This window comes from Rhinolophus sinicus, linkage group LG07, assembly GCF_036562045.2.
Source record: "Rhinolophus sinicus isolate RSC01 linkage group LG07, ASM3656204v1, whole genome shotgun sequence".
Classification (NCBI taxonomy): Eukaryota; Metazoa; Chordata; class Mammalia; order Chiroptera; family Rhinolophidae; genus Rhinolophus; species Rhinolophus sinicus.
This window is the reverse complement of record NC_133757.1, coordinates 16,889,045-16,912,148: the sequence shown is the minus strand read 5'-3', so window position 1 is coordinate 16,912,148 and position 23,104 is coordinate 16,889,045. Positions and strand designations below refer to the sequence as shown.

At 35.7% G+C, this 23,104-nt stretch overlaps 1 protein-coding gene across 9 annotated transcripts in view; it reads left to right on the top strand.

Moving 5' to 3' along the window:
- ADD3 (adducin 3) overlaps positions 1–23,104 on the top strand; it is a 109,046-nt gene that overhangs the window by 16,676 nt on the left and 69,266 nt on the right. The window lies entirely within an intron of this gene.

The window sequence follows — 23,104 nt, the reverse complement described above, 5'->3', positions numbered from 1 at the left end:
ATCCAGTAAGACTTTTTGCACATTTGTGTAATGAAACAACTAATAGAAAATTTGGCTCCTCTGATGTTTCTCATAGCTTATTTACAGGCATAATGGCCATTTTTGTTTGTCCCCTTTAATAAGGAGACAATGATTTTATAAATGAGTGGAAGAAAGTACCAAATGTGACAGAACTTCTAAAATATTGCAGTGTAAAACTTGCTTTCGTGCTTAAAATTTGTAAGTGTTAAATAATGTTTAAAATATTTATTCAAAAGTAACTTAATAAAATTAAAAGTACTTGACATAAAATATAATTAAAAGTACTTGACATAAAATACAATTAAAAGTTTAAAAATCGGAAATATAAAGAGTACTCTCACTGAGTTTTTTAAAAGCAAGAATGATTTTATTAACTTGGTTTCTAAGGTAAACTTACTATTTGAGTCACATTTTTATAAAATCAATTTCATTTTTAAATATTTGAAATAAGTTCTTGAGTGCAAAATATAAGGATGTGGAACAAAAGGCACAAGAGTGTACACTGAAAAGTAAGTTGTCACCCCATCTCTGAATCATGCACCTGGTGGATGAACTGCTGCCTGAGAAATATAACTGTAGGCCCAGAACAACCTGGAAAAGTAGCCAGCCCTGTTCTCCTAAGTATGGTTTTCAGACCAATTGTTTCTTTTTTTCAGTGTGTTTTCCTAGCTCCGCCTCCACTTAAGCACAGGTGTGGAAAGTGGGAGGTGGTCACTGTAATCATATTTCACTCATATTTTACCCTAGGCATTGACAAATAACTTCTTTGAACTCATGCATGCTAACAAAGCAAATTCCAGCTGAGCAGTGCTCCCACAGCAAACCATCCTCTGGTAGGGAGGGCAAAGAAAGGGTCAGGAATGGTCAGCCTTTCCATCTTTGTGCATTTACCCTGTTATGCCAGCTAGAACTGGACCTCTCCTAAAACTTTTCGTTTGTTAGTACTGGGCATTATTTTATTAACTGTCTTTGGCCACCTGCCAAATCATAAGATTTTTCTCCCAAACTTTGGGATTACCTGACTCTAAATTTACTGTTACTAGACTTAGTTTCTTATCTTCTTTTTAATGGTTTAATAGAATGTAATTACTATGTGGAAACTATAAAAAATAGCCTTATATTCTTTTCGGAGATGGGTTGGGGAGTCCTTTAAAAACAAAATTTCCAATATTTAAAAAATGTTTGTGCCAATCATCTTTTATTAGGCATTTTCTCCATCAGGATATGAAAGGTTTCAGCAGTGCTTGCATTCCTTAAGGAGCGGTGCCAGGCACAAAGGCCGTGGTGAGGAATACAGACTGTGCCTTTCCACACTGGGCCTCTTCAGTGGTACTTGCATAGCCACCCATGTTGGAATTCCTTGTAAGGAAGGTAGTAGTTGAAAAGCATGGAAGCTGCCAGCAGCATAGAAACTCCAGCGCGCTTCCTTTCTTCACATGGACACACTGGTTGTATACCGGTAGTAGCTTTGAAATACTCCAGCAATGCCGGTAGGGGCGGAATCCTGCCTCAGTATCCAGCTTGGCGTTCCCCTGTTTGATCATCCATGAGTTTCTTCTCCATCACTGGTACAACTGACGCCATCTTGGAGTCCAGGGTGTCTGCTGTCTTCCAGTATTTTTATTGTGGTAAAATACACTTAACATTAAATTTACCATCGTAGCCATTTTTAAGTGTGTCGTCAGTGGTATTATATACATTCATAATGTGTAACCATCACCACCATCCATTTCTAGAATTTTATCACCTTGTAACACTGAAACTCCCCATGCCTCCCTCCTATATTATTACATCAAAAAAACTTATTTTAATATCAAGGTTTCCGGTGATACAAAAATCTATGATTCCTATACTTAATCAAGATTATAACTTGAAACTCTATACGGGTCTGTGTTATGCAGCAATGGTTATGATTGACATTCAAGTCTCTGGAGCTGAGACCAGCGGGACAGATCTATAGCCTTTGACATGTTTTAAGGTAAAGAACCATAGCCTCATTGTAATGGGAAGGACCCTCACCCCTCAGCTGTGCAAATTCTATGTTGGGTCCGAGAAGAAGTTTGATAACTGTGGGAGAGGTAGGAATCTGCAAAGCACTGCTAGGTGACCTCTGCCTTTATCATGCAATAAAAGGAAGTTTCTCCAGTAATAGAAATAGGGGCTCTCCGCGGTTGCAAGTCTCTTTGGATGCTAAAATTCTTCCTTTGTGAATCATTCAGGCTTTCTATTATGAGTGGAAGTGGGAATTTTCTGTAAATTTTAAAGTTTGGAGCAGCAGATGGTAGTAAAGATGGGGATGAACTCTAGACTCATAGACCTTTGGGAACCCCCACCTCATTTTATGTATGAAGAACCTAGTCTGTTTGAGTGATGTAACATGTTCAAGGTAACGTCACTTGTTGTCGATGTAGACACATAACTGTTTCCTGATTCTCGGCCCAGTGTTTGTTCTGGTTTATCACACTATCGGCCATCTTAACCCACTCGCGCAATTCTGGGGTGAGGGAGTTCACTGGAATTCCCTCCAGCAGGTTTTAGACAGGATGAGAGACCTCAGTCTTTAGGGCATCTGAAATTGCTTTTCAAGAAATAGTTGGTACCTGTTTTTGTTTCTTCAAAACTTTCATTGAATTAGGGAAAGTTTTGTGAAGAAGTTCTTTAAAAAAATCTGGAATGTAAATGAATTTTCTTGTTATTTTGAAAAAAGCTATGCTGATCTTCTGTATATTCCAGTTTTAGCATGCTCACCACTGAAGCAAGTCATGTGTGTGGTAAATGTTTCTGACATGTTTAGGAACATTATATTGAAAATTCAAACTGGATGTATTTGGCTGCCTTGACATTTTCTTTGGGAAGGGAACATATTTGAATGAGGAACAGTTACATCCTCCAATGAAAAGGAAAAGTTTTAGGTCATTTGTTTGAGTAAAATAGATTATAAACTTATGGCCCCAATTTTCCATTATTTTCAACTAAATGGGCCATTACATAAGGCACAGTGAAGGAAGAAATCGATCATATTAGAAATGTTAGTGTTTTAATCTAATTTTGTGATGAAACTCATTTATCAAATAAGATTTTTAGCCATTAAGAATGCATTTTATCTATGTTGCATCATACTAAGGATTTTGAATGGAATCTATCAGATTTGTTTTTATTTTTTTAATGTTTTGATACGGCATTTGATTCATGACAAGTTTTAGAAGGCAGTTTTCAAGATAGCCTGGTCTTCTCAAAATAAGGTCTTCTATAATATATCTTCTGAGGAACTAAAGATTCATTATTATGGTAGGGATCTAAATAAAATATAGTTGCTTTTGATCTTACTACGAGTATAAAAGATGTCTTTTGATCTATTTTTAAATCAATTTTAGAAGTAATAGGTCCAAGGTCAAGGTACTTACTAGAGAACTTTGAATTCAGTGTTTTATTAAGTTGACTTAAACTGTTTGAGGGCTGTGTTTCATGGTGACAGCATTTGTATTTAAAATCTTGTGGGTCAGTTTTTATAAAAACCATGTAATATTTTAAGTTAATTATTGATATTTTTAAAAAGCTTCTACTGATGCTTTTTCCTGACATTTTGGGTTATAGAGAACAAAATGTCAATCAAATAGAAACTTCACTTATCTGAAATTTCTTAAGTCCTCTAATGAGGGAGGACCAAATAATTAAGAATACAGTGGGCTCCAGGGATGTGTTGGAAGCAGTAACCTCTAGGTGCATCCAAAGTCTGCGCATGTTGACGCCAGTATCTTCTCTAGTCGACTGGACTTAGAATCAGTATTCAGAATGAAGACGCTAAGACCGTTTGTCAAAATTTGTTTTTTAGTTACAGTTGACATACAATATTATGTTAGTTTCAGGAGTACAACAGCAATTAGACATTTATATACATTACAAAGTGATCACTCCAAAAGTCCCTAGCATCTTGCACAGTAAAGTCTTAAACAGTAAAGATAAATATGTTTATGAAAGTATATGAAATAAGAAGTTGGAATGATGGCTTTTACAATTTTGAGGGGTCATGGAAGAGAAGGCTATATTTGTTTGGCTTATTATTATAAGATGACATTTATTTGACATTTCTTATCTGAATAATTAATTGTGTGGGTTTCCCCAAAGTGTTTCTTTTTTGATCACTCACTATAGTTTCTTTTAAGATGTTTGATCGTAAGGGTTTGGGCCTTATGTTCAGGGATGATTTTTGTAGAGGTGGATGACTGTTGTACAAACACCCTGAGACTTCGATTTGATGTCTCATTGGAAGGCCCTGGACTACGGCTGTCCCCACCCCCAAAATGTGTCAAATTGATTTTAATAATATATTTAACACAATTTTAAAATATTATCTTCCAACATGTAATCGATATTAATGAAATATGGACTCACTGAAATAGTGAGTCAATGAAAAAATAATGAAATATTTTACTCTTTTTTTATATGCCAAGTCTGAAATTCTGTGTGTATTTTAAACTATAGCACTTACCGTGTTTCCCCAAAAATAAGACCTGGTCTTATATTAAATTGAGCTCCAAAAGACGCATTAGGGCTTACGTTCAGGGGATGTCATCCTGAAAAATCATGCTAGAGTTTATTTTCGGTTAAATCTTATTTTCAGGGAAACACGGTAGCAATTCAGACAAGCCATATTTCAAGTACTCAGTAGTCACGTGTGACGAGCAGCTACCAAATTGGACAGCACAGCCTCAGAACAGCTTTCTCTTTCGCCCCACATCAGGGTTGAGGAGTCTTTCACTAGGAGTTTATTTTGGTGGACTAAAGTCTTGCCATCTCTACGTATACTCTTTATAATTGAACGGAAAACGAAACACTTCAGAGAGAAAAACACATTGAACCATTCTCCATCCTGATACTTTTAACCATTTTTTGCCTTTATGATGTGATAACCAAAAATTAGTACTGCTGAAGAAATGAAAATATTACTGAATGAGAACTGTAGAGAGCAAGTTCAGTTGGTTGAGCTTAAGTGAGGCGAGCTAGAGTAGAAAAGAGTCAGCATTGGGTTGTCCAAATAAGACAAGCTTTGCTATCCGGGACTTAGAATCCTGCTGGCCTTGAGCACGTTACTTAACTTCTCGGGGCCTTTTTACTTTATTCATAAATAGAACTGGGATAAAACTACCTATCACTTAAGTTGATGTGGAGATTAAATAAGATTACATATGTAAAGTATGTCCTGTGTGTTTGATGCATATGAGGTGCTCAGAAAATTTGTATTGAATAAATGATTGTTGTTTACTTGCACTCCCAACCCCCTGCTTATGAGAAAGGAAAAGGAGGGAGGCATGTCTAAAATGAATGTTGGAATATATTAAAGAAACTTAGCTCATTTACTGTATTGACTAGGATTCAGTCTTTGTCCAGAACAAACTAGCCCCTAAGCATTGTGGTTAATTGAGATTTTAATTGAGGACCATTGTCTGAAAGGTTTAAATATTAAGAAATGAATTCTGGCAGTTAATTTTATTTCAATATACTTATCCATTAATCAGTTAAAATAACATCTGTAAATGTCACTAAATTTGTTTCAATTATTAAACAGAAAATTCTCAATTATTAAAGATACTTCTTTTTTCCCCTAAAGATACTTCTTTATATCTTTTCCTAGATAAGTATACAAATCCATCATTTTCAATTTCTTTAAAAGTTTTATCATGGGGGTTATTGCAATTTGAAATTTAAATGTTTTGCATCTGCTTTGGAAGGCTAGCTTCCTGAGTAATAGTATACTGATGATTGTAAACTTGTGCAAGAATTGGAACTAAGGAAAGATTTTCTAAATGAAGGAAAAACTACAACTTTGCAACTGAACTTTATAATGCAAGTGACCTATTATTCTTGTTCAGGTGTTAATATCAATTTGTATTTTTAGATAGAATGGGGACTTTCTGTGACATTAGCTGTATGGCTTGTTCTGAATCTACGTAGGAGGAGGGAGGTGTCAATCATACATATATTTTTGATTTGCTATGCATTTCGAGTAACTTAATTCATTTGAAAATTTGAGACATCATTGAAATGCAGGAAAACGTGAGAGTTCTGAATAGATAATCATCTATTAGATGTGAACTTTTCAAAACTTCATACTCATCCCGTGTGTAGGCCACATCTATGGTAATGTCCTTGGAAAGTGGTCACATTTGAAAGTCTAGTTCTTTGCCAACAGCATCTGGTTCCACTTTACATTGCATACTTTGAAAGTACTTCTTGAATTGCAAAAAAGCAAACCATATGACACAGACTTTTCTTACCTGATTGAAAGTTGTTTACAGTTATAGTCAGACTTTAACAAACGTAACATAACCCAAGGCATAATTAGCCAAATGCATGGATTATCATGACACCTCAGAGTAGATTCTTAACAGTTATCAGCTTTTTAAAATTGTCCAGACTTTCACATTATTCTAGTGACCCCTTACAGAGGCCCTATTTACTAAACATTGTAGAATTTTGAAGGCGCTGACCTGATTGGAATATACTCTGTTAATAGGCAATCAAGAAATGCTGTTGATCGATGGGATTGGCATTTCTCTACCAATTTCTTCAGCTCCCAACAGCTGTCACTGGTTGTATACTTGTGTGTATGTTTGTCATAGCAGACTGTGAGCTTTTGATATACAGGTGTTTTAGGATTATAGTATTCTAGGGCTTGGCAACCCCAGGAAGATTTGTAAGATGATTTTAAGTGGCGTGGATCCAAGCTGACCTGTGAGCCAGGCAAAATACATCCTTGATTTTCTTAAGATTCCCTTCTCAGCACCCCCTTTTTAGCTTTTCTTTGCTATTTTTCCTCTTTACTTCCCCGGCGGCTAAACTGTCTCAAATAATCCCTGTTGAAATGTTAGCTGATGAGTTCACTGCTTTTTCAGAGACTTTTATGTTTTAAAAGTGAGCTCTTTTAAAAACAAGGCTCTTAAGGTCCCTAGAAGGACAGTGGAATAACAAGCATTGGGGTTGATTCTTTGAACTTGGCCCAGTTTATGCCAGGATTGTAGAGCCCAGCTGTCCAATACAGTAGCCACTGGCTGTGTGTGACGGTTGGCCACTTGAAATGTAGCTAAACTTAATTGAGATGTGCTAAGTGTAAGATACATGCTAGATTTCTAAGAATTAGTATAAGATAGAGAATGTAAAACAACTCAATGTTTTATATTTATTACAGGTTGAAATGATATTTTGGGTTAATAAAATATTTAATTTCACCTGTTTCTTTTTACGTTTTTAATGTGGATGCTAGAAAATGGAAAAGCATTTATGGCTTACATTCTATTTGTATTGGACAATACTGTTATAAAGACAAGAGTTTATGTTGTGGTCTTGCTGTTGGGAGCTTGCGAAGGTTCAGGGAAATACTCCCCCAGGATGCCTCAGCTACAGCTATTCCAGCTTACTTGGCTGGGCCACGTATTACAGGGCTATTTGGAGAGCTTTTGCCTACAAGCAGCCACTACTAATTCTCTAACTCTCCCAGTTCATGAGGTATTAAGAAAAAATTACCCCATCCACCACCTCTAGTGGTTGCTAACTTCTGACCAGCTTCTTGAAGATAGGTGATTTTAAAAGTTAAATTTATAGCTACTATTTATTGTGTATCTGCCATGTATCAGATACTGTGCCAGGTAATTTATATAAAATCTTTAATCCTCACATCAGTTCTGCAAGATGGATATTTTAAGATAGAGATTCAGATTTATTGTGACTTTGCCCTGGGTTGGCTAGTAAGTAGTAGGATTCCAACCCAAGTCTGTCTGATTCCAGAGCCATTGTCCTTTCTGCTGTATTATGCTCGCCTCGTGTTTTCCATGAACTGTTTGTGTCCTTTAGCATGAAGCAGAGTGCTATCTATAAAGGGGTCTCTTGCCAAGTGGTGTTGACTGATCCTTGCATTGTTTTCCTGTCTTGAATGACTTCAGTGCCCCTCACTCCAGGCCACCCTCCTTCCCTGTCTGTTACCTAGTGAGTCATCCAGACATTAATGAGGAGACTTTTTGAGCAGGATCATCTAAAAGCCTCTTGTGAAAGAATGTCTTTCCCACCTTGAAAATCAATCAACAAAGTATGTTTCCGATGTCTTCAGGAAGAGATACAAGAAGAATCTCCTTAAGTGCAAGGAATATCAAATCTTAGACTTCAGAGACTGGCCATAGAAGGAAAGCGCTTTTTATAGACAGGGTTGAAGTAAAATAATGGGATAGAATAAGCATGTTGAGCTGGATAAGTCTTGTATAATCCTAGGTCATCTCTTAATGGCTGTGTCCTTGACATTATTGCGTTAAGAAGAAGAGCAAAGGGCACTAGTCCGTGTGTTGGCATGTCAGTTTGTAAATGAGGGGGGATGTAATCATAGCTCATGAGTGCTCTGGGAAGCCGGATGCCGCATTTACTCACTACTGCCTTCACTTAGGCTCAAGCAAGTGGTGGTAACTTTGGAAAGATAGGGAGAGAAAAGGAAGAACAGAGAGGTTCAACGAGTAAAACTAGACTGGAGGTGGGCCCCGGGGAGGTTTGGGCAAGTTCAGACTGCAAAGCCCTTTCATATATATATGTGTACATTATATTTATAATACTAAAAGCTGTGTAAACTGTAAAATACTATTTTTTAAGGAAAGAAACTGTGATGTACTAGAAGGAACATAAAATTTCTAACTAGGTGGTTTGGATTCAATATTCCTAATTCTACTGTTACCCTAACTTGGTAACCTTAGGAATAGAATCTGAGATTATAATTGTCTTTCTACATATCTGGCTTTGCTTCCTAATTTAATGAGACTGTGATGAATTTTAAAACACTTTGTGTGTGCCCCTATGCTGTATACATGTTATTGTTTTTATACCATTAATTATTTACTCTTTATCTGAAGTATTGCCTACATGAAACTTCATTGAGAAGGGAAAAGTGTGTGCCCAAGAACACCCACATTATGGTTAAGGGAAGTTAGAGTTAAATTAAATGGCCAGCTTAAATAGGGCTAATTTGGCTGTCATCCCTCGGCTTATAAAAGGGACAGTGGCAGCCTTGTGGATGAAGGGAATGTAGACCTAAATACTCGTTTAATTTAATCATTCATCCCTTTAACCCCTTTTAAAACTTGACTTTTGTAGGTCAATTATATAATGCATGAGCACGAAAGCACACACATGGTGTTTTTCTTTTAAGTAAAAAGCCCTTTTGAATGGCTATTTAAAAAAAAAGATTTTGATATATTCATAGTAATAAACCTGGTTTACATTTCTTTGAGGCTCATGGTCTTCAACTTCCGACCTAGTGAAGGGTTGCTATAACTACCAGATGTCAGTCTTTACAAATCCAGGGTTAGACGCCAACAGACTAGCACAGAATAGATGTAAGCAGAATTCAAGCACAGAATTTGAAGTATTATTTAAACTGCTCATCTAGCAAATTTAACATAAAGAAGACAAGTTGAATATATTCATGTTACCATACAATTGTTTGGTGCTCAGGGCCATCCCAGAATGCATTTTTAGTTTGTGTTCCATGTTAAATGCTGGGTACAGGGATATTTTGCCAAGTGCCAGTTTGAAATTTACTTGGGATCCATCCAGCTGGCAGAGCAGTTGTACTAATCAGACGAGCCCATTTCTGGGGAATGGGATTTCATGGCAGGAGCAGTGTTCTTTTAAAGTAACTATACTCTAACTTTTTAATTTAAAATTCTCATGTGCTTTATTAAAATGTATATAGTATAAACATTGTAACATATATAGTGTAATTACTTCATACTTTTTTTGTAAATAATGAATAGCAGGCACAATAAGTTCATTGTATTATATTCATTTGTTTTTCATTTCTGTTTTGAGGTCCTGGGATCACAACTTGCTTCCTCGTTAATCTCTATGAACAGGAAAGATGCAGAAGTGCAGATGGGTTAAACCTAATACATGAATATTGGCAACTAGCTTTCTGTGTAGAATAAACTCCAGACTAATGCTCTGTTTGAGATAAGCAGGTAGACAGGCCTAGTCAAAAACCGCGTGGAATTCAGACATCCTAGATGAGGATTATACCTGAAGAACTAATGTGGATCCTTTTTAACCTGACCATTAACCCTGTATAAATGTTGTACATTGTCATTTTCACGTTAGAAACCTCATGTCCCAGAGTAGCATTTCCCACAGTATGTTTTGTAGATCATTAGTTCTAAGAGACTTCCCAGGAACGTAATTCCAAATATGTTTGGGAAACTACTTTCTGCATTCTGTCTCTTAAAGGTGTGTAATGTACATCAGCATAGCAGCCTGAGAAGTATTGCTAAATACTGGGTTTACTTTAAAAAACAAAAACCAGTGTATTAAATATGTCACGTAGACCAAGGAAATCCATCTCTAGTAAAATGTGTTAATATCACATGGAACACTTGTTTTTTGGAACACACTTGGGGGAAACAATGTCCTTAATGTGTTAGCAGATCTCAGAGTTTATTTTTGTGATTACTTTTTTTTTGAAAAATCACAATTAAAATTATATTTGGCAGTTACAGATATCTCAGCCTAGGGAATATAATGCTTGTATTTAAAATTTTTGTTTTAAAATCTGTATTATATATTTAATTTCTATGGGGTATGTCTTTAAATTGATATCTTTTGGAATCATTTTGATGTTTTTTGTAAATGTAATTTTCCTTATATTTAAAAATTTTTATTTACTTTTGATAGGCCAGATAATTTCTTTAACAAGCTATTTTGTAATTTAAATTATATATTTTTAAAGGATGAAGTACAACAATTGTTTTAAATTCACTATTAGGTAAAGAGATGTTTTAGTAACAGTTAGACTAATATGTTCTTGTTTTCATTTGAACTGGACAGAAAACCAAAGATTTCAATAACCCAAGATACTGCCGTGTAATTAATTCTATTCTGAAACTGTCAACTCAGACAATGACACTCTAAGCATAAACAGATTACTTATCTATACCTACTATTTATGTTCTCTAACATGAATATACATCAAGGATTTTAAGCATTTCTTTGCTTTCCATGAATTCCTTAAAAATGACAACTGAGAATGGTTTTTAAAATGTTATGGCTAAATGTGGATTTTGAATCATCCCCAGGTTGGAAAACTGAAAAGTTGTGTCATATTGTGAGTAATAGAAAATACTAAATATATTCAAGTTTCTAAGTTTGAGCCAGGGCATAAATTAGACCAAAAATGCTTAACCAGACTTGTTTCAGGTTTGGGGACATGTAATGTATAAATGTAAACTCTTACTGGAAAAGAAATAGTTCTCTACCGTTAACCACCAAACCAAACCATGAGACAATATTTTATTTTCAGTTGTATTTGGAAGACCATGTATCTGTTAGCTTTGGCTTGCCATTTACTGAATAACTAAAAATGGCATGTTTAATGCTAAGTAGTATTTATGACTAGGCCATCAAACCCCAAATGGAATTGAGGTGGAGATTCTTTCATACTGAACTCTAAAATAAACATTTTTTCCCTTAGTGTTGTATTAGACAGTACAAGATCCTTAAATTTACTCGTTGATGGAGCATAACATCTTATGGAACATATGCATCATCCATATGGTTTCCTTTCTTCAACGGGTCTGTCCACCCAGCTTCCCCTGGCTGCTAATAACTCTTCATTGATAGTCCCTTCTACCTCCGTTCCCCAACCTCACCCCATCAGCTTTCCACGCTTTAAAGGAATTACAGGTAATAGGGAGTAGACCCACTAGAACAGTCTTTATTCTGAAGGATATTGCTTGGTGAGGAAGCCTAAAGATTAGAGTGATAACTAACTGCAAAGCCAAAGGATTACTGATAACTCAGTCCACCAAGAAGGAACTACTCAGCAACAGAAGTGGATCAGAAACTTTAAAGCCACACTAGACTAGTTGACTGAACAGAAACTCCACTTGTGGAGTTGTCTGCTGCCTGGAATGGGACCTGCTCTCTTTTCTATCACCAGTGATAGCAGGAATCCCCAGGTGTGGAGTAAGGCCCAATAATTTGCATTTCTAACAAGTTTCTAGGTGATGCTACAGCTGCTGGCCTAAGGCCAATTTTGAGAGCCACTGTTTTTTTTAAGACTAGGAAATCTTTTTGAATCTTCACTTTTGCTTTCTATCCCTTTCCTCTCTCAAGCCACCACTGTCCCCATCAAAACCTGCCACCTTCTGTTATGGATTGTCCCAGAAGCCCTCTTTTCTTATGATCCTTTTCCACATCAGTTCCTTTATCTTTTAACCATATACAGTGAGGCAGCACTGTACAGTGGAGTCAATTTTTATTATAACGACAGTATTTTTACTGGTCTTAGAATTCTTTATACTTCCTCTAAATTTTGATATTTCTCATGTGAACCTCCTCTTTCCTAATTTAGAAACTACATCTTCCTCTTCACATTGTCCCATTTTAATGCTTAAATACAGACAAACGTCAGATATTGCAGGTTCGGTTCCAGACCACTGCAGTAAAGCAAGTTGTAATCTTTTTGCTGGTGGAGAGTCTTGCCTCCAATTTGTAAAAACCACAACATCTGTGAAGCACAATAAAGCGAAGCACAATAAAATGAGGTATGCCTATAGATGCCTCTCACTTTCTGGGGTACCATCACATATGTGATCTGAATTCATATTGGCTTGTGAAGGCATGAAAGTGTCGTGCAGAGTATAAAGCAGTGTCATGACGAGCCTGCTGGAGTTAAAAGTTAGGTGAGGAGAAACAGTCTGTCCCTCTTCAAGCAACTGTTGTTTTAGCCTCAAACAGCCTCTTTTTGTTATCTGACTTCTTATGTGGGCCATGGTTACCACAAGTGCTCTTTGCTTTCCAAAAGTAACCAGGTACTGAGTTCTTAGGACGAGCAGGAGGATTTTCTGGGTGATGGAGAGTTACAGGAGCACGAGATGCATCATAAGAAAGAAAATGCTGGCTGGGAAAAACTGTTCATAGACCTTAGTGGTCATGTAGTTCAGCTTTCTCATTTTATGCAGTAAAAAATGGAACATTTCCTGGACTTGCCCAAGGTCATATAGCTACTCAAGCACAGATCACCAGACCACTGTTTTCATCTTGCCTCAAGGCTTCTGCTGCTGTTTGACACTAGCATGAAGGGAAATTTTGTGGCACACTCAGGTGGTAACTAGCCCCATAGTTCAGCTTCTTAAGACATTTTGACAGCATATATTTAGTTTTTAAATGATAATGTTTTTAGTGACTTGAAATTTATATAATTTCAAAGAAATATATATATAAATATAAATATAGCATACACTGAGTGCATATGTGTATTCAGCACTATTTATTTGTTTAAAATAGTTTCTGACTGTAAAAGTAACACAAGCTCCTTGTAAAATGTTTGGAAAGTACAAATACAAGTTAGTAAATAAAAACCAGCAATAAACCACCCAAAGATAGCCTATTATATTAGGATAGGCTATCTGTGCATATAAAAACATCTCCAAAATCCATTGACTTAATGCAGTGCCTTAGTTTTCATTGTTGCGGTTTAGCGTAGATTGGGAGTGGGAGGGTAGGAGAGGGTCTGTTCTGAGACCCAGGCTCATTCCTCCAGTGGCTTCATCCCCCAGGCCTTTGAATCCTGCACTTTTGCAGCAGCCAGTAAATAAGGGAAGAGAGAGCCCATGAAGGAATCCATAGTAGTTTTTAAGAACTAGCACTCAACCTAGGACAGGAGTGTAAAAACAATTTTGTATCTTGTTTTATTTAAACATTTACTTATCATTTGCCCCAGTCATGAAATATTATTGGAATATTATGCAACCCTTACAGACTATCTCATTATTAATTATATTGTTTTTAAACGTGAAAGATTGCTACTCTAGCTGCTTTTTAAAAGCACATTGTCTCGATACCCTCTTTCTAAAGGTTCCCATGTATGTTAAAATGTTTTATATTCCTTGACTCAATTCTGCACCAGAGAATTTACCAGCAGCACAAATGTAAAAAGTTGTATGCATAAGGATGAAGATTATATCTGTAAAATAGTAAAAAAATTTAAAAATAACTAGAAGAAAACCTGAACATGTTTGAAAGGGCCTGGTGAAATAAATTTCGGTTACTACATATGACATTGGCATACAATGCAGCCATTAACAATGATGATTTTTATTTACTTAGAATGATGTCACAGCAAGTGAGACAGGTAGGTTACAGAGTAGCATGTGTGTATGTACAGTGTATGTGAAGAGAGAGGTGTCTTTATGTGTGTATGAAGGGTGTTCACCAAAATGTTAACAGTGATTGTCTCAGAGTTAGATTTGTGGTGATTATTTTTAACTTTTCAAAAATGTTTTAATAATTTTTAAGTTTAACAGTAAGCATGAATCACTTTTATAAAATTAATAAAATTAGTAAAATTATTAGAAGATAAAATAGGTTTCAGTTATTTATATATTGACTTACTCAGATTTTCTCTGTAGTATGTTTTCAAGCCCCAAAGTTACACATTCTTCTGTTTACTGTGGGATAAAATTATAAAGTCACATTTCACCTGTAGAGGAAGTCCCGATGGTAGTAAGAGCTCCAGACCCTGGATGTAATGATCCTTTGCCGATAAGAATTAAGTTTAAATGCTGAACTTATAAAGCTCAGACATGGGAACTACGTTCATTGAGGGGCTGCAAGCCCTATTTCGTAATATATTCTTAGGCTGTCTCTGTGTTCTCTTATTGAACCACTTCTCATAGAGTTATTGTCATGAGTTCCTTCTATTTACTTACTACTGCATTCATACCCATCCATTATATTCTTCCTTAGAAAGCGGACTTGGTCTGTCATCATAGCTAAAATGTGCCTGCAGGATCTGAAGTAATTCTAGGAGCCCACAGTCACATCCCTTCCCTCGGCTACCTCCCTTCTTTCCCTTTCCCCAGACCTTCCTCACCTTTCACAGATAACAGGTACCCAGATACTTTTTATGGTTCTGTTTTTTAGTATTTAGGGGTTTTTTTCTTTAAAATTGGGTATATTACTTAAGTTTGAGAAATGATGCTTTAAGGAATTTCTGGAGATAATGTGGGAGATGGAGAAAGAATTTGTGTGCCTTGTTTATAAGAGGAAAGCATACATGAGCACTCGCTAATGTTAAAATAAAAAAACCCCCAAATACTGTATTAATCCATTGCTGTGTAACAAATCACCCCAAAACTTAGAAGTTGAAGACAGCAAACCAGTATTGGTTCACAGTTTCTATGAATCTGGAACCCAAGAGCTGCTTGGCTGGGTGCTTCTGGCTCAGGATCTTTCTCGACATTGCAGTTGAGCTGCTGGCTAGGGGGCTTCAGTCATCTGAAGGCTTGACTGAGGCGGGAGAATCTGCTTCCAAGCTCACACACTTGTTGGTGGCACGCCTAAGTTCCTCGTGAGCTGGAGAGAGTTCTTTGCCACGAGCCTTGCCACAGGGCTGTCTGAATGTCCTTAAGACATGGCATCTGGCTTCTCCAAGAACAAGTAAGTGGGGTATGTGGGGTATGTGGGTGTGGATATGTTTCAGAGAGAGAGAGAGAGAGAGAGAGAGAGAGAATCCAAGATGGAAGCCACAGCCTGTTTTTTATAACCTAATCTTGCAAACATATCATTTGTTATATGCTATTGCTCTCAGACCAATCATGATACAGTGTGAGAGGGGTCTGTACAAGAGTGTAAATACCAGGAGGGTGGAAACATTGGGTGGGGGTGGGCATCTTAGAGGCTGCCTACCATAAATATCTGCTGTTTTTAGGTAAATCATTTAGGAAATTAATTTTTTCACACATTTCCAACCTTTATCTTATAATGAGATGTTAGACATTGCCAGAGATGCTCAGAATTATGGGCAATTTTATTGCTATGGTTCGTTGCCTTATAAGAAATGCAAGTAAATGAGAAGTTATGTTAATATAAAGATAACACTGGGTCTGTTCCATTGTATGTTTCAAAAAGCAAATATTTCAAACTTGCGTACTTGATCAGCAGCTAGTTACTTGTGATAGATCTCCCAGAGCTGATTGGCAGGTACCAATGAAACCAGATGAAAATCTCCAATCGTATTAGATCACTAAACTCTTTTGGTGCGTCACAGGCCACGTGAGAAGCTGATCAAAGCAATAGACTCTCCCAACAAAAGTGCACTTATAATTTTTTGTATTTAACTTGGGAGAATCAAAATTTTTCTGAAGTTTATCCATGTGTTCTTGGAATCCGTGGACTCTGTGTTAAATTCCGTATCTAGAAAAATCTCCCCTTGAAGATTTTATGACTTTATGCATTGCAAAAGGAGCCCTCATTCTTTGGAATTGTACTTTGTGATTAGATCATTGTAGGTCAGGAAGTCTGTAGTAGTTTTTAAATAGTGTTGTTTCTTAAAGGCATTATTGTTTACGCCAGAGCTTGCCATAATTAGAAAACAGCTGCCTCTTCTGTGGGTAAACCAGAACCACATTAGCATTAAGAGTAAGGTGATTGAAAACATAATCATACTAAAAGAACTATTAGTTCTTTTAAACTAACATTCTATATTATCTTCTGGGAAGGGAGGCAGTGAGGGCAGTGGCAGCAAGACGGGGACAAAGAGCTCAGGCATTCAGGTTTGACTGGTCCAAGTGTTTTGCTTCTTCAGGGTAGCGTGTTTGTCAAAGTCAGCTTAGCAAGTGACTTGGGAGTGAACTGAGAAATGATCCTATAAATATTTTTACAGAAAAAAATGAAAACCTCTTGCTTTAAAAAGAGAAAACAATAATTCAATTAAAGTGCTGTTTTAATCAGGAAATATTCTGGAATAACATGGAATGTGGATTTTAGTTTAGAATTAGCACACTAATACAATATTAATAATCTTGTTCATAACTGAGTTTTGTCTAGTACTTTTTTTCCATACATTTTTTTCACTTCTTAGACTCAGGAACCACATCTAATTAATTCTCTTGGTAATGACAAATAAGTGCCACTTAAATAATTGCCATCATCCAGTTACTTCATAAGAAAATTCCACTAATGGTGAAACAGTTTGATTTTGTTCTTTGTCTATTATATTTCATATACCAAAGAAAATTTAATTTTGATCTAAACTGGTTATTACAACTTTGAGGACAAAAAGTAGAATGCGCGTGTGTGTGTGTGTGTGTGTGTGTATATATAATTTTTTTTTTTAACTTCAGAGTTTTAGTGGGTCACTTTTTCTTTTATTTTTCATGAATTATCTTGTATTTCAGGTTTTCAGCATATTGCATGCACTGGGCCAGTAATGATTAATCCTGGTTCAGTTGTCAAGAATGTTGATTTAAAAAACTTATTTCCAGACTGTGGAATAGCCTAGGGAGATCATAGCAATTTTGTTTGCGTTTGGATTGCACACTGGAGACCTCGGTCTGTATGGTTGTTGGGCCAGTCCAATTTTCAGTTAGTCTGTTTGCTCTTTACAGGTGGACCTCTCTTCTTGCTCTTCTCCCATTTTTTTTCTCTTTAGCAGTTGTAATTTTACTTGACATTATCTTGGTCTTTAAATCCAGGTGAGTTGTTTTTTTGCTGAAATAATTTTAAGCATTAAAAATAGGATTAATATATCCGTCAAACAGTTTTTGACATTTTAAAATCGTTTAACAGAAACTTCCTATCTGCACAAGTATATTTTTGAGAGAATGAATATTTTCAGCTGTATCTGAATTAATGTTTTTAGAGAAAGCTATAACATTATCATGTAAAGAAATTTATTCCCCACCCTCAGTTGTTTCTAATTCTATTTATTTTTAAAGTATAGCTAGCCTTTTTCTTACGACTTTCTACCTTTTCTGTCTTTGTAAGTTGCATTTGAATGTTTCTGGATATTTCACTCGCCCATTTGCTGTTATTCCATTTTTATGGTTAACTTGTCTGCTTCTTTATTTTTATGTTTCAACCAAGAATGAATAGCTTGGGAAGAATGACATGATAAAAAGAACATCTTTCTTTGAGGGGAAAAAAAAATATCACCATTGGAGCCCATTTTCTACTAAATAAGTTCTCCCAAGAGTAGACGGGAGAATTTTAAAGCTACATTAATCCCTTGAAGCTTAGATGCTGTTTTCAAATTATTGTATTGGGGTTCTAAATTCTTCATTAAGTAAATATTTTAATTCTTGCTGGTGCTAAACATGATCGATGATACAAAGATAAATCAGAAATAGACTCTTTCCTCAAGGACTATCAATTGGAGAAGATATGCTGTGCACTTAAATAACTACAGTATAAAGTATAAAGTGGTAAGAAGGTACACAGATCAAAGTCGCTGTGGTAGCTCAAGGGAAAGGTTGATTATTGTTGGTTGGGAGGAATGAGAATTAGGGAAGGTATTCTTAGGAGTCTTTTATGATATAAATGAGACTTTATGGTTTGAATATACTCTATGGGAAACCTTTTGTGAGAAATTATCATTTTGTATTATCATGTTTTCTGGCCTATTAGACCATTGGCTCCTTGACAGTAAGAATCATGTATTTTTATCTTTGTGTTTCCAAAACTTCATACTTGATTGATGTTTTATTATGTGATTTTTGAGAGAATGAGTCAGCTGGGAACCTAGAAATGTCCACACCGAATCAGACAAACATTTCATATAGTTTTGTGTTCTAGTCTGACATGGATACTGCCCTCTGTAACATGAGCTTCAAAACATTAAAAATATTCACAGAACATCCCTAGTCGATAAGTAACACTAATGAAATTTTTATTCCACAGATAGTGATGGGGAGGGGAACAAATATTCTCCTTTACAATAAAATTATAAACTATGGAAATAAGAATGTGTCAGAAGAGTAGGTAGTGAAATCTTCAGATATTCCCATGAAATTGTAATGACCTTTTAATTCAGTTTGGAAAACTACTGATTTATACTATGGAACTAGGTAACTACGATAGTATCCAATGCTATTTCTAAGAACATTGTACTCGTAATACTCATAGTTAAAATATATATGGATTTTGACAGCAGTCTGACCTGTGGAATCTTACTGTAAAGCACTCTGAAAGAGCATCGACATTCAGGGTACAGGGAGGTAGCTGATTGCTTTCCTAGAGTACTTTTTCTAGCCCTTTGGGGGGCAGTTTGGTACTATGAAAATTAATATTGCCCCAGAAATTAACCCATGCATATATATGGTCAATTGAATTTTGACAAGGGAGCCAATACCATTCATTAAGGAGAGGACAATGTTTTCCAATAAATGATCGTGGGAAAACTAGATGTCCTCATGCAAAAGAATAAAGTAAACCCTATACCATATATAAAAATTAACTCGAGATGAATCAAAGACCTAAACTAAGAGCTGAAACTGTTAAACTCTTAGAAGAAAACATCGGGGGAAAGGTTCATGACATTGGATGTGGTGATAATTTCTTGGATATGACGCCAAAAGCACAGACAACAAAAGGAAAAATAGAGAACTTGTATTTCATTCAAAATGAAAAACTTTTGTATGTCACAAATACTATCAAAAGAGGGAAATATTTGTATAATGGGACAGAACATTTGCAACATATATCTGATAAGGGATTGATAAGAATAATATGTAAAGACCTTCTACAACTCAACAAGACAAACAACCCAATTCAAAAATGGATAAAAATGGGACTTGAATAGATATTTCTCAAAGCAGATATACAAATGGGCAGTAAACGCATGAAAAAGATGCTCAGCATCGCTAGTTATTAGGGACATGCAAATCAAAACCATGAGATACCACTTGTGCACATTAGGATAGCTGTTATCAGAAATGGTGAAGATGTGGAGAAATTGGAAGTTGCTGGTGGGAATGTAAAATGGGTCAGCTGCTGTCAAACAGTTTGGCAGTTCCTCAAAAAGTTAAACAGAATTACCATAGGATTCAGTAATTCCACTTTTTGGTATATACTCAAAAGAATTTAAAACAGGGACTCAAAAACATACTTGTATACCAGTGTTCATAGCAGCATTATTCACAGTAGCCAAAGGATGGAAACAACTCAAATGTCCATTGACAGATAAATGGAAAAACAAAATCTGATATATACACACAATGTATATATCACATACAAACAATGTATATATACACACAAACCTTAAAAAAAATGAAATTCTGGTACATGCTATACAACATGGATGAACCTTGAAAACATTATGCTAAGAGAAATAAGCCAGATACAGAAGGATTTACACTTTAAAATAGGGGAATTTAAATACCAGTTTCTGCTTGGGCTTAATTGGAATATTTCTTTTTTGTGGCAGGTGGTAAAGGGATATGAAATAGCTTTTCACTGTTCAACGAGCATTTCTTAGCATACCATCTTTTTGGTTATTACTATTAAAAACTATCTGGATTTTACAGTCACTGTTGGATGTTTAAATATATATTTTATGTCTGCATTTCTAGGAATACTCTTAGAATCTAGTCCATATGCTGTAATACTTAAAGTAGTAAAGCAGAATATACTTGTTTGTATTGCTTGATTTTTTTATTGTTGTTTTGTTTTTAACTTTAAAAAAACACTCAGTAATTGGAAGCTTCACTGACCATCAACAGTCTAATCTTTGCTAGGAAGTAAATAGAACCACTGATTCCTTCTTTTTGAACATTATTATTTTCGTCAAGTATAGAAATAAGAGTGAGTGAGATTTCCCTGGAATGGAAATTGTAAATGAAACTTTAGTTCTAATGTGTACAGTAGTGATGAGACTATTAATAAGTTCAACTTTTATGGAAAAGTTTGTCAATATCAGAGGTTAAACGTGCCTACCCATGTGAAACCCATGTGAAGTATTTTGCATCTTGTGAGTGCCCAATAATATTAACTGTTATTATAATGCTGCTGAAATCTTCCTTGATTGTCATGATCTAACTAGAAAAAATACCAGACGGACAAGAAACAGGAATAAGCTATGATGATAAAAACATCCAGGCAGAAGTTTTCAAAATACTTGATTGAACTGCTGTACTTCTGGCTCGGGTGTTTTGAATTATTTTGATACTGTGTAGATATAGAAAATAGTGGTAAATCAATGGCCTTACATAGACCCCTCTAATGTCCTTATCACTATTATCTTTTATTTAAAAAATACAATATGTAGTTCTTCCTGAATATTAACTTTATTTTAAAATATGTATATTTGGGGCTAAGTGCTGAGTACAATGTTCCGTATTTGGCAGAGTCAATCAGAAATCTGGTTTGCTCCCAAGTGTTCATCAGCAGATGCATGGATAAGCAAAATGTGGAATATACATGTGAGTACAATGGAATAGTATTTAGCCTTTAAAAGGGAGAGAATTCTGATACGTGCTGCAACATGGGTGAAACTTGAGAATATTATGCTAAGTGAAATAAACCAATCACAAAAAGACAAATACTGTATGATAGCACTTACATGAGATACTTCGAGTAGTCAAAATCATAGAGACAGAAAATAGAACGGTGATTGCAAGGGCCTGGGGGAGGGAAAACGGGAAGTTATTGTTTATTAGGTATAGAATTTCAGTTTTACAAGATGAAAAGAGCTGTGGAGATGGATGGTTGTGTGGTTGCACATTGTGAATGTATTTAATACCAGTGAACTGTACACTTAAAGATGGTGGATATGGTAAATTTTGTTATGTGTATTTTGTCACAGTAAAACAAAATTGAAAAATAAAAGGGTTACCAAATATCCCATATAAGTTATTGGGCTGATGGTATTATCTAAGGTTCAAAGTCTTTATAAATATTTACAATGTTAATAACTTATTTTCCTTGTTTTTTTCATATTATAAGTCTAAGAAAAACCCAGATTTTAAAAAACTGATATGATAAAAGTTTAAGTGACTGAAGTATAGCAGCTCACCTGCCTAAGAATAAACAAGCAGGTGTCAGAAGACTTGGATTCCAGTCCTAATTCCACCATTTACTATGTGTCCTTGATGGATTTTAGTATGTGTAATGGAGGTATAATTTTAGAGTTGTTTTGAGCATAAAGTGAAACAACAGGTATGAACGTGTATTGTAAACTAGAAGGCACTATGCTCAGAGAAGGAGCTATGTAATCTTTTTCTAATTTAGACTTTCTTTGCACAGTATGGTTTGTTTTATTAGACGACATAAAAGCCCATCATGCCAATTTTGTTAATGGGATGAGATAGTAATGGTAATATGGAACACTTAACAGTAAATCCATGCTAACCACTGTGAAATCTTCGGCTTGGCTAGATATGTACACTAATATAGAGCCTCTGGTAGCATATATGAGCTTATGACCTTAGGATTGTTGAATTGCAAACAGATTTTTATATGTCAGCAAAGACATCCAAAATCACATCAGAATGCCAAGAGTTCTTAATGAGATGACTAGCTGTGTATCTGTCACTCTGTCTCAATTCCAAGGTTTAGCCTTGGAGGCGAAGCCGTAATCCTTGCATTGACATAATTCAGAAGGGTTCTGGTGAGCCTCACGTGTATGTATAATTCTGTGAATAAATTGCACCCCAGAGGTACTCAGCTCCATTTTGCGTTTGCAGACTTTCTGTTCCTGGATTGAGTGGTATGTTTTCTAATCAATTGATTGGTTCCTTTAATGATCAATTTCAGGCATGAAGAGTAATCGTTATCAAAAGCAGAGCAGTGCAAGTAAGAACTAGCAAGGATTAAAAAAATTAGCCTTGACCTTCTTTTAGATTGGAAATTAAAATTATTTTGAAGATGACTGCCCAGTTGAAGTTGAGAGGTTTTGTTTTCCCCTCATCACAGTTAATAGTTGACATAAATTCTAGAAGTAGAAGGAAACCTTCCTTTTGCTTTGGGAAGAAGTGGACCTTTGTGCAAAATAATTCCAGGATTTGAAGTAGAAAGTGAAAAATTAACTTTGTAGTTTAGAGTGTTAATTTCCTCTAACCAAGAGTTAACAAAAGGAAATGGGAAATGGACAAATCAGATTTTTTGTCTAGCCAACATTGAATACATTCACAAAAGTGTTAAATTTGAAACCACTGATATAAATTTAAAATCCATGACCCATCCCCTCGACCCCTACCAAGTGAAACTGGGTGATGTTACGTTATAATCCACCTTCCTCTGAAGTACCCTCACCATGTGCTTAGAGCAAATGAAGGACTCT